This window comes from Halyomorpha halys, unplaced genomic scaffold (assembly GCF_000696795.3).
Source record: "Halyomorpha halys isolate HHAL.00 unplaced genomic scaffold, Hhal_1.1 Scaffold1213.1, whole genome shotgun sequence".
Taxonomy (NCBI): domain Eukaryota; kingdom Metazoa; phylum Arthropoda; class Insecta; order Hemiptera; family Pentatomidae; genus Halyomorpha; species Halyomorpha halys.
Window position 1 is genome coordinate 36,811 of NW_027106610.1, and position 13,511 is coordinate 50,321.

The window sequence follows — 13,511 nt, forward strand, 5'->3', positions numbered from 1 at the left end:
GAGTAATTAAATGTTTTTTACTGTACTTAAATGATATGAGTACGTCTTTACTTAGTACGTACTTAGTACGTACTTAGTACGTACTTACATATATTATTTAGATGGATAGCATGGATAGAAGTATACCCTATATTTCAGGTGATATTGTTCAGTCCAAAAGCCTCGAAAAGCTTAAACTGCCGTAGATGAGGATGGATTTTAAGTTACTGTGGGCTGGAACGGAAGAGATTTACAATCCGGAGGCTGTTGGTTGATAATAGGTTTAACTCAAATATTGGTTCCTTCTGGCTCGTAGATCTCGCCCGTAGTACTACGGCCATCTTCCTCTTGTGTTTTACAGGTTGTCTTGTCGAACAGTTGATTATTTACAGTTTCATGTGTTATTTTAATTAAAGAAGTCTAATAAGTTTAATGATATGTGAATAATTTATATTTTGTGACATATTTTCCTCTAGGAATAGGTTAAATGCATTTTCCATATAACACATTTATTTAGCTGCATATATAAATATATTGTGTCACTTATGATTATAGGTAGTTGTGAGAAATTGGTAATTGTTAAAATTTTTTGAGGGAGATGTAAATAATAAATTTTGTTATATATATATTAAATAAATCATACATCAGCTTTTTATATCCGAACAATGAAAAATTTGTTAATATTCGCATAAATAAATGAATTTTTGTGGTGGATCTCAGAGATCCATAGCAACCGTCCGTGTGACACTCATTTTTGAATCTAATCCAAAAAAAAAAAAAAAAAAAATCAAAGAATTCCACAGTTAAAGTGAAGCATCGGTATGTAAATACAGAGGCTACACCATTGTTATACTAAACAGAGGAATGTAGAACATGTTCATGGAGAAGTCAATATGTAATTCTGTTTGTTGGGAGTAGGAGATGGGGACCCAGGCCCCGTTCATGGCATTACCGGCCAAAGGACACGGACATTTTCCAATCCCCTTCCCGAAGCCCAGACGGAATTACTGATTGCGTTCCCTTGTCTCTCCTCAAAGTAGGCTCCATAACTTGATCAGCAATATCATCACACACCGCCTTTCACCTGGTTCCTCCATCCTATTTACATACACCGGCTCAGGTGAATAACAATAATCTATGTATTAATTAGAATTGGTTGTTATTTTTTTTTAAACTCAAAATTCATTCGACAATATTTTTTTATTATCGAAGAATTAATCAATGAAATTAATAAATATCAATACTATATATTCTATATACTACTAAGGGCAAGTTAAAATTTAGTCTTCTAAAATAAGTTTTACAGACAAAAAAAACACGTTTGAAAACTCGAAAGTCAGTTACTTTTTTCTCTTTGATTAAAACAAAATCAGCATTATGTGAATTTATTTTTCCAAATATTATGGTTCTATTAGACTTACAGAGTTTACTAGCGCTTGAACCGAAACCAGTTTTATACGCGCATAATCCGTTGAATCTCAACTAATGATTGTTCTATACACAACAGACTTATCATTCGAATGAAAATAAATAAAATCTATACTTGACCCGTTTGCTAAAAAATAATAACATTATGTAACTAAAGAGGAGGCTAATTGACACCCTTACCTCACTCTCTCCTTTTGGCTCCGACTTTTTGAGTAAAATGTCATTTGTAAATGAAAAATAGTTCCAAATAGTGATTTTTAAAAAATTTAATCACCTCACAGTAATGTATATAAAAAAAAAATTAAAATCTCATAACAAATTAAAGATTCCAGCATTTTCTATTTTAATATTAGAAGTAATATGAATTAAAAATCTTTATCTTATTAAAAATTTGTTTACTCCCAAAATACTATCACACCCCCTAGATTGTATTCCTCAGTTTCTAAATTTTCAATATTTATCTTTAATTTCGTGATATAGTGCATATTAATATTATAAGTGCTTACTTTAATGGGGTACTTAAGAAAAAAATATAAACAATAATATGGTTTCATGTTTTTTATTTTATTTTATTTTTTATTTTTTATTTTTTATGATTTTAGATTACAAGACATGTAAATTAGATATTCTACCGAGATTTTTAAACGGCCAATTATAGTATTATTTTTTTTCATTAATTTTAACATAATTGATAAAGTCATTAAATCGTATACTCCACAAAGTAGACAATACGGTTCAGTTTTAGCTGAAATCCATGTGCTTAAAAAAAGCTAGTTCTAACCACCCCAAATGGATTAGTATCCAAAAACCTTTAGCTACAACTGTCGCTACCATTTACGAAAAACAGAAGTTACAACTCCAAAAAAAAAAAGCAAAAGCGGTAAAAGCATTAACTACGTTTTAATTACATCACTTATTACTTATATTATAAACTAGTTAAATTTACCACTACATGCTATCCACGAATAGGTTTAACTACGCCTTAATAGAGTAGTTTAAAATGTAATTGCCAACGCATTTTTCACTGACGACTCATGACCTGAGATTATGTAGCGTTAGAATCTGTACTCTACCTCAGGACACGGTAAATATCAGTTGAGAAAATTTCCACATTTTACATGGAATGGAAAAATTCTGAAAAAGGTTTGAATTTTACACGGCACTTTTAAAATAAATTACGCCCGGTTTAATCTAGGGAAAAATTTAATCTAAACTCGGCCAGCAAAGGTAATGAAAGTAATGCACACCGTAAAACAGCGGCGTTAGGGCCATCTCATTCTATTTCTTTGGAATTTATGTCCGTCACGGGGAGGGGGAGAGGGGGGGGGGAGATCGTAAAATTCGTTTCGGTTTTTTTTTAAATCTCTCTGCCCTACAAGATTATAAAGTACACACACCTCGTTGCCGAAGAATCGTAAAAACGTAATTAGCTCTTTGCGAAACCCACAATCCAGCTTTTTGGAATCTAAATCGACGATTGTTCCCCATTTCATCTCCGGTGGTAATAAAAGATAATTTTTAATTTTCATTAAAAAAAAAAGAAAATTAAAACTCTTGTAATGCAAGTGGTTGACGTGGTATATAGAAAGAATGAAGCAAAAAATAAAAATAAAAACTTTATAGGCAAAAGTCTAATTTTTTTTTTTTTTGTGAAGTTTAATGATTCTCAAAGTGAAATTGAAAATAATAGTAGAAAACGTCTCTTGAATTTAGTTTGTCTTTACTAAAAAAATGTGGTGTGGATATTACAAAACTTTCACTTGTCATCCTACGTGAAATTAAAATTAATCTAATTATAATATTTCTATGTAATTTATTCTGACAGTGTTTTTCGTACAATTTTTCCCGATGACCCTTCCAGTTGACAATTAGATTACCAGTTTTCAGAAAAGTATTTTTAATATGATTATTTTTATGTAAAAATATTGAAAAAAAATCTTAACGAATTTCCTATCGATATCTAATACATATATATTACTAACTTTGGAAGAATATTTTTCTTCCTCAAATTAATTATCAAATATTTTATAGTTATTATTACTAACAATGAGAAATGGATAATTATTTCAAATAAATAAAAATTTAAACTTTCGAAAAAGAGTTTTTGAACATAAAGACCTCGCGATTTTACATTGGTATAAAAAGTTTAATCAAAATTGTTAAGAGCCGCTTTTAAGAAAATCGAAAAAAAAAATATATGTAAAATTGGTTATGTAAAGTGGCTTTTACGGTAAGTCATTTATAACGAAAAACTAGTTATGTAACATCCCAAGAATATAATATGTCTAAATATTTAATTTCAGTTTCGTACTACTTCTGGTTTTTGAGCCAGGCTGTTATCATACACACCAATATACAGACTATTTTCGGAGACTTGGTTCTTTGGACTCTAACATACATTTCTATCGAAAACTTGAATTAAAAACATTGCATGATCCCAATACTTCTTCTTATTAACTATTCCATTTGTAAGAAAGTGGAAGTAAGAAAAAACAAAAGTAACTTTCAGTTTCACAAAGTATCCCGTAACACCCATCAACCTTTATTTCAAGTCTATAAAATCCCATCTCTCTATCCGGTACTACGGAACTGCAACGTCCGCGCGTTCAAATACTCAGTAAATCTCCCTCACACAAGTTTCTTTCTTATTTACATTCAAACCTTTGCCCCTTAGCCTTCTTCCCATCTCACACAGACAATTGCCAAAAACAATTTTTTTATCTAAAATTTTTATTTTAGTTTATCAGTATTTTATAATACTAATCTGTACTTAAATCAGGCATTAATTTATAGTGAAGCGGTCACTGATTTAAACAACTTTTTTTTTGGCGTTTATATATCCAAAAATATTGGAAACAGGTCCTAATTTTGCAGAGTGCACAAAATCGATAAATAACCGGATAAAACTTATAGCTTCTTCAGAAATTGACTGAATTGTACACAAACAGGGGTGGCGTGGTATTTCCAAATATGAATTTAGAGTTGAATAGAGCAAAACAAACAGTTGTTTGTTTCGATTAACAAGCAGTTACCTCATCCGTATTCCATTAACACGGTACTATGTCAATAAGATGTAACCTAAGAGTATGAGTTATTAAAGTAGGCTTATTTTAAAATGGACTGTTAGTATTAAAGTTATTAAGTTAAATTATAATAGCTAATCAGATACTCAATGTTGTTTCCATGATAGTATGTAAATAAAATACCTCAATATATGCAGTAAGCAAAGGCATTTTTTAGTTTTACTATTTAAAGTAAATACATGAAAAGACCTAAATGTAAAATATGTGCTAGGAATCTGGTGGACAGAACCGCTTGACTATTCAGTATGGAGAGTTGTACAAATGAGTCGCCATGTACTTTTGCACTCACTTATCTTTAGCGGCTATTAAACTTCAACAGGCTATAACTTAAAAAAAGGAAAAAAATCTGCCAACACTGGCAAATATTCCCATAGAGACGATAAACTGCAAGGATATATTTTCATATTGACTTCTTTTTTTTTAAAATTTTAATGGTTAGTCGCAAAGATCAAACTTACTGACGACTAAGGGATATCCACCTCGAAGATCTGAGACCCGAATCAAGCATTCAGATATTATCCTTCTGAGTGCTGCTTCAGCGAGTGAAGAGAATAAAAATTAGTTTATCTCCCACCAGTATCTAATTAATTGAATTAGCTGCTTTTTGAATATCGATTTTCAAGTTTTGCATAAAGAAAAAAAAATGGACACTACATGTATAAGAGTGAGTGGTTACTGAGGCGTCTCCTTCCTCAGGAGAGGTGTTGGTCGAAGGTGACTCAGGGTTTTTTTTTTATTTGGGAGTAGAAGTGAATCGATTTCCAATCATGGAAAACAGAATCAAACGCCTTCTGGTATTTAATCCATGCTAAAGATATATTACGATTTTTAGCTTTTACTAGAGAAGCTATGAAAGCTGTTGATAAAAAAATTATATGCAAAATTATAAAAATGTATTTCTTTGAGCTTTTTTCTTTGTACGCACCTAGACCATCATTTTTGTATTAATAAACACGGTCAATCATCGATCTTCCTATATGCACAATTATGTGATATTTCAACATGTCAGATGTTTATTTTAAAATTGTTAGTAAATAAAATCATTAACTCTTACTCCTTTTAAAACAATCTCTTCGTTAGTAGATATAATGGTGAGATGATGTCAAATTAAAACAGGTGGTACAACAGATTTATTGTACTTATTGTTAAAATTTTATTACCATATAGCTTCCTTGTCAAACCTCTTATCCAACGTTTTATACTCTTATCTAAGGTAAACTTTCAAATTCACTCAAAACTTTACTATTGATACAATATGTAGTTTAGATCTATCAGGATTTCATATATTAAATTTTTTATATTCCATGAAATTTAACTTAAGATTCTGGTTGGTTTTCAGTAGTAGAGCTGAATTTGGAGGTGAAGTAGGTATATTTAAAGAAAAATGTTTTATAAAACGGTGGAGAGGAGAAGAAAAGGATTGAAATAATCCTCTTAAAGCGAACAGGAAAATGAGCTTTCTAATTCAGCTATAGATAAATAATTTTATCTTTCCTATTTTATGATATAATTAACTAGAGATCACATTGTATGAAGTGTACTGCCTTATATCGTAGAGGTAAGTCGCCTTCATCCATGTTACTGTTGAGTTACACGTTGGTCAAGTCGGCTCACTGTTCATAATTAACTGAGCCTAGAGAAAAAAAAAGCTGATCCATGAATTATCTTCTATCTTGTATTTTGTAATCTCTAATTAGTGAAATCTTTCAGGAGCACAAGAGAGTATTCCTGTTAGTTTTATGTCTTGACCAAGAAAGTCGGTCGACGTAATATCGGTTTAATATCGAATAGAGTTGTAAAAATTCTAAAACCAGTATGTTGCCCGTTTATAACGTGATTTTTTGAGATACGTCTGAAACTCACAGGGAATAATATAAATAAAAATAAGAAAACTTGTTAGGGAAAATATATTCCTGAAGTTAACGGATCACGGAAGTAAAACATAAAAAAAGATTAAGGGGAGAGACGCAGTTTATTTTATAAATAGTTTTAGGCAATGTTTACATAGGGAGATAGTTATTATGAGCGATATGAGGTATCATCCTACCTTAACTCCCCCCTACCAGTTTACAAACTATCCTCGTTAACTTTATAGAGGCTACAGATACAGTGTTCTCGTTCAACTGTCTATACTCTATGACGACTCTATACTTTTCAGTATGATACCCTGGCGCTCCCTTCTTCCTAACTGCCCACAATGGACTAATGTCTATTGAAGTACTATTGACTATTTATGCCCTGTCTTTTAAGGTTTTCCAGTTCCTCTGGCTGCCGCAACGCCTGAGGGTACCAACGGTCCTTCACTTATGTGACTATCAACTTTCAACGGAATCTCATGTACGGTTTCCCCCACGCTCCCAGCATATCTCCCTCTTTAAAGAAAATATCATCATACTCGCACAGAATTTCTTGCCACCACTCTCTTGCCCTTTTTACAAACTCTATCCGCGCTTTACTCTTCCCATGAAACTTGACGCAAGAAAAATTCTTCCCTCCTATCCTAATAAATCACTTTTTCATACTGGTTCTTACCCTAGCTCCCACCATCTCTAGTAAGTCGCATCCAATAATTCCCCGATATCCTCGTGACATACTGTTTACGATGTGAACCACGAGCTTTTCTCCGCCCACACCCCATCTACTCAACACAATCTCCACTTCTTCTACACTACAGAGTCCACCCAGGGTTACTAATTTGGCAATGACATACCTGGATCTGGAGTGTCCTCTCCACATCATCCAGCTTCAATGCTTTCCGACACAGGATAGTGTGCGAGCTCCGCGTATCTATGAGGCACCTCACTCCACCCACTCAGATGATAAGCTGCCCGCTGTGCTCACCCCTGATGCAGTAATTCCACCAGCGATAAATATTTAACTCATCATTTCTTTTTTGGTCTACTTAAAAAGTTGTTGAACCCCGTTGAAGATTTTTAGCAAATTATTTAATTTATTTATTATAAAATTCAAATAAAAAATGGTTTTAACTATTTCATCGGCGTTCGATATGTTATGGGGACAATGTATAAATACACTAGGAAATGTACATTATTAAATTTCTAAAGCAAATTAATTTGTAAAATTAATGAAATAGCAATGATATGTCATTGAGATTTAGTTTTATCATTACTTTAAAGAATATTATAACAATCTGGAATCATTAACATATCCAAACTTCCAACTACTGTATAATAAACCTTCAATTGGAATTCAGATAAGGTGATGTATTCCAAATGAAAGGAAAAGTTCATTAAAACTATTATTATGTTAATACCACAACAGAACTATAAATATATAAAATAAAACAACAAATTCTGGCTTGCAGAAGAAAAGCTTTGTTCACTAACGGTGTTCCATCAACTATCTTGTCGTGGATGGACTCATAATCTCCTCCAGCTGATTGTTGATCTTATCTTCCACTTCGGCTTTCTGCTTCACCACCGCCAGCAGCTTCTGAAGCCTCCGGACGTCGTTTATTTCCGCATCCTTGAGGGAGGCAGACCTTTCCTTGCACTCCAAGTCCAGATTCCTCAGCTTCAGCATGCTCTCCTGAGCCAGGTGCTGCACTTCCCGCACCTTCTTCATGTTGAGCCATGTCTCATCCAGCTCTGACTGGATCATTTTGGCTGCATTGAAGATGTTCTGCCCGTTGCGGTCGAACATGTCCATACTGATGGTCCGCAAGTCGACGATGCGAACTGTGCTACGTTTTCCTCTAGAGTAGAACAAAGGATAAGTCAAATGAAAAAAAAGATAAATTATTCTTCCAATAGCTAGTATTAATTCTATTTCCAATCAATCAATTGCTATTACAATTTTATCGTTTTAATAAACAAATGAGAAGTATTATACCAAAGTTTAATATCCATCTATTAAAATTGAATATTTTAAACATATACTATTCTACATTCAAATACATATGTATAATAAATATAAATTATTTTTTAAGATATATGAAAACACTAACTTATAACTTGTAATGAGTAAAATTGAGAACAATATAGGCTATGAAGTAAGTGGTTTTTGATTGGTCCATGTTCTATTATTCTATGTTTTGTATTTTGATAAATTAATATTACAATAATTTAATGAAAAAAAAATGTTTATAAAATTTATTTTTATTTTTTTATGTTCAACAATGTCAGATCAGGCCTTTTAAATCAAATATGAGGTAAGCTTATAAAAATTTATTAACATAAAGTAGATTGTTTTGATATGCATATAGTATAAAGAAACATAAAAAGGAAGAAGCGAAAAACGATTAAGATACCCTGAAATTGCTCTATAATTCTATAATTAATAATATCTGTCTGCTCTTGACATAATTATGACTTTTAGACATTTTTATTGGATCTATAGATTTGATAATGCAGTGTGTAACGCTACTAACTTCGAATCTAGAACAACATCTGACATTTATTTTGTTACTGTAACCGTGTGTCAACTCTGTAAGTTTGTGAGCCAATAGCAGAGTACAGCGAAGCCCCAGGAAGGTAATGTGTTCAGGGATGTAACACAGCCTGCTCATTGTTTGGGCGACTATTTACAAAACAGATTTTTTTTTTAATAATTTATTTATTGTTATTTACAACTGTATACACATGTATAGAACAAGTAAATTTTCTGTAGGTGACATAGTGACATGATACAAACATGTGGAGAATCTACTCACTGATAGAACTCCAATAATATTTCTAGAGGAGAAGATCTCGAGGGCATATTCTCTTCAGACGCCTAGGAGGATTATTAGGTAATGAAGGAGAAGCCAGGTTAGAAACAAGTGGATTTGGGTAGTTGAGAAGTTTATTATGGAAGGAACGGTATCTGGTTCTGGCGAAATCGCCAACATATGGGACATTGAGGTCCTGATGGATGACTTGATTTGTGACAAAGTAAGGACCATTAAGGGTTTTACGAAGGATTTTGGACTGCAAGGATTGAATTCTGGAGGAATTTGATGGTTTAGTGGAGCCCCAAAGCTCAACTCCGTATGCCCAGATAGACCTTATAATAGTCATGTAGATCAGTATTTTGTAATGGATTGGCAATTTAGACCGTTTGTCTAATGTTGCAATAGTCGGAATCTACGAGCAGTTTCTTGTCTTTTTAGTCTTTTATGAGGATTCCATGTCAGTCGTTTGTCCAGATGTAGTCCTAAGTAACGGATTTGTTCGACAGGAATAAGTGGGGTATTATTAAAGGATACTGTAGGGCATGAGATCATGGGTTTACGTCGAAGGGTAAATGTGATTTGGTAGGATTTATTGGAATTAATTTTAATCCTCCAGTTTTGGCACCATTCTTTTAGGGTGGTGATGTGGGATTGAAGGGTTTGGGATACAATGTAAGGATCATTGTTCACTGACAATAGACATGTGTCATCGGCATACGTGGTGAGGATAGTGTTAAGATGGGTCGGGATGTCAGCTGTGAAAACTGTATAAAGAAGAGGACCTAGAATACTACCCTGAGGTACACCAGCAGACTGACGGAATAGGGATGAATAAGCGCCGTTGTAATTTACTTGAAATAATCTTTCGGAGAGATAAGAACGGATAATGAGGAAGTATGTAGGGGTAGGAATTTGCGGATCTTGTATAGCAGTCCTGGGTCAGACTCGATCAAAAGCCAGTTCTACATCAAGAAAGACTCCCGAGCAGTACATTCCGCGCTCCAATGAAGACGAGACAACATCAACCACACGATGGGATTGCTGGATAGTGAAGTGGGATGTTCGGAAACCCAACTGGTGATCTGGGATTATGTGGTTGGAATCAAGGATAGGGTATAGGCGTCTTAAGATGAGTTTCTCAAGGATTTTGCCCATGGTAGGTAATAATGCGATAGGGCGATAGGAGGATGGATATATCAGGCGGCTTTTGAGGTTTGGGAATCATTTAACCAATTTTTAAATTCGATTTTTCAAGTTACTCACTTATATACCATGAGTGTTTTAAACCAATTCGAGCTCAAAATACTGAAACAAATATTATATTTCATAACCTCCTTAGGTGGGAGGAATGTTAGTGACCTTCGTAAGAATCATCAGTATCTATTCACGTTTCAGACTCCTACATGTTCAATATCGAATTACGGCAATGTATTGACTGTTTTATAGATATATTGTTGAAATAATACTGAAACTTATGCTATATCTGTGTATACCATGTTCATTAATATTGGCGTTGATGATATAAAGGTGGCTTTATGTTGATAAGATGTAGTCAGTGATAGTTTTTTTATTAATTTATGATGATTCGCTACAATATTGTGGTATTATAGTCAACCGTCTTTGATTTATATTGGACATTAAATGTTTAAGGAATACCATAAAATGATTATAAAAACTAATCGCACCCATGGATTTTTGAAAAAGATATTTTAAAATACTACCTCAATCAGAATTAAAGTAAAATATTAAATATAATGATGATAGAAATAATTACGGTGCATCCGTTTCGCTCTTTGGTCTCAATTCACAACGAACAGGAAGCGTAAATAAGAGTATTATCAAGCTGGTCCAACAAATTCGAAGCTTACGTCTGCAATAAAAATGTATTATCAATATAATTATAACTTTTGTCTTGACCTTTGATGATATATATATATTTGTGGATCTTGTGGATCTGTCTATAAGACAACTAAATTAAGGCAACATTTCGCCGCGGTTTGCCTTTTAATTAGTTAAAGGAATGATTTATTCTAAATAACTTGTTTTGTTTTTTTTCCATTCTAGGGCATGTTTACGCAAACATTTAAGCTGTCAAACGTCGTCTTAATATAGTTACCTTATTGACAACTATATTGAGATCTACATGTAGTATACACCTCAAGATTCACAAAAATAGCGTTAGGTAACGTTATTTATTCCAGTTCGTTGGCAGTAGAAAATTCTAACGATGAAAAGAAACGAAGAAGAAATTGAATAAAAACATACTGACAAAAAGCAATGTTTGATTTCGTTTCCTAACAAGCTCATTGAATCAAAATATAACAAGCGAAAAACTGTACTCGTACTGAAGTTTTGAAGAATATTAAAAGAAAAAAGAATTCTTGGAGAAATTAAAAAATATAAAAAAAACACAAAAAAAAAAACACAGGTCTATGAAGCACATAGCTCAGAGATTTAGTTTTTTTTTGCTCTGCATTTTCTCTATTTCTTCATTCATTTTTTATTTGGGTAGCTATTTGCTTATACGAGCTGGAATTTGATGAAATTAAGAGACATGTTCCAACGAATAATTGTGATTGTCATAAAACTGGTAGGCGCATGAAAAGTGCAGGAGATGGAAAACTCGAACTGCTCATGTCCGCCCCCCCCTTTTTTACCGTCGAAATAGGTAATTGGAACGAACCTTATATGTGATCATCTTGATACCGCACGATCCCAAAAACTTTAACCGAATTAACGGTAGTAGGTACTATGCCCGATCATAAATTAAACAGACGTGTTACTAAATTGAATGACAGATTCTTTAAGCGAGTCGGTGGATTTTTTTTCTCAGTTTCTGCATTAATGCAAAGTTTTCCAGCATCGATAGTGAGGAAACGAAAAAAAAGTGACTCACCTACATTTATTTCCTGACCCATCATTCCTAATTTCAGAAACTTTACAATGAGGGAAATATGGTTCTAGGGAGGTTCTAGAAACGATTTCTAAGTTAAACATGAGGAAACTATTCTGGAAGAACGCAAGCTGAGATAGTTTAGCAACCTACTGCATAAATGTGAGGACGGATAACCAGTAAGCCAAATGAAGAATGCAGAAAGGAAATGCAGTCAAACACTCAGAACCAAGATGAAGAAAAGGATTGGTGGAAAACATTTCACCCGATTTCCTGAAAGAAAAAATTCAAACAGAGAGTAGATTATAAAATCGAAAAGCAATGAACAACTTTATCAAAAGTTATGTGTCTAAAGACTCATTTTTCTGATTATGCAATTCAAATAAAGAAACTAACTAATAATTCTAATCTTATCATAACTATTTTTTTAATACATAATTTTTATAGCATATTTTTATTTATGTCACATATTTTTTGTCTGCATCTATAAGGTTATATAACATTACTTTGAATAAAGATAACTAAAATAGTAGTGTAGGTTATGTATTATGCTATGATTATAATATAATCATTAATAATTACAAGGCATTCTACATTGGATCATTTTATAAATGTAAATTTATATTTTTCATGAAACAATATAGGTGGTCGCCTATTCGAATCAAACTTTCATTTTACAATTGTCAAGAAATGATAATAAAAGAATGACAGTAATATAAAACTTAACTTTAATTATCACTTGTACTGCTATTAACTTTAATTATAGTTAATGAATACGTAACATTTCATTAGAGGAACGTGAACATTTATTAAAAATGTACTAGATAATCTGATGGGAATAACATTTTATGAATATTAAACCTTCTTTAATAATTAAAGAATCAAAGATCTTACCTCAGAATTGCATTAGTAAGTAAACATCAAGGATTGACGCAATATTGTAAGGCACAGCGCTTACCAAGTATAATTATATTTTCAAAATTTATTCTTGAAACTAAGTAACATTTATGATACACACATGTTTAACGTATTTAACTAGTTAGACTGTAATAAGGAAAATGATGTAATTCATAGATAACCCAGGTGATTTATTTTAGTTGAGATTTTAAATTGAATAAAGTAATGAAATTTAAAATGTTTTATTTAGAATCATTTATGTTTTCTTAACAAAAAACAAACTATTCTTACACTACAGTTTGAATACTTTGATATTCCAAAATGACAACTTATTCTTTGATACAAAGTTCAAAATCCACATAAAAACTATTAAGCACCGAAGTGATGGTTAAAGTCAAATCATTGAGAAGACAAAATAAAAAAAAAAAAAAAACTATTTAATATTGAAATAATACAAAAGACTGAATGTTTCTCGAGATTCACTTCTTATTTCTTGAATTTTTTCATGTACTCCTTTAAAGGAAAAAAAGTAGAGATATTCAATTTACAAAATTAAATT

General features: G+C 32.2%; 1 long non-coding RNA gene across 1 annotated transcript; it reads right to left on the minus strand.

Moving 5' to 3' along the window:
• Positions 1-7,802: 7,802 nt before the first annotated feature.
• LOC106688817 (uncharacterized) lies at positions 7,803-13,111 on the minus strand. Its single transcript, XR_001344368.2, has 3 exons — positions 12,950-13,111; positions 10,937-11,032; positions 7,803-8,205 (listed from the first exon to the last, which is right to left on the minus strand). It is a non-coding gene; the product is annotated as an uncharacterized lncRNA (long non-coding RNA).
• Positions 13,112-13,511: the final 400 nt, after the last annotated feature.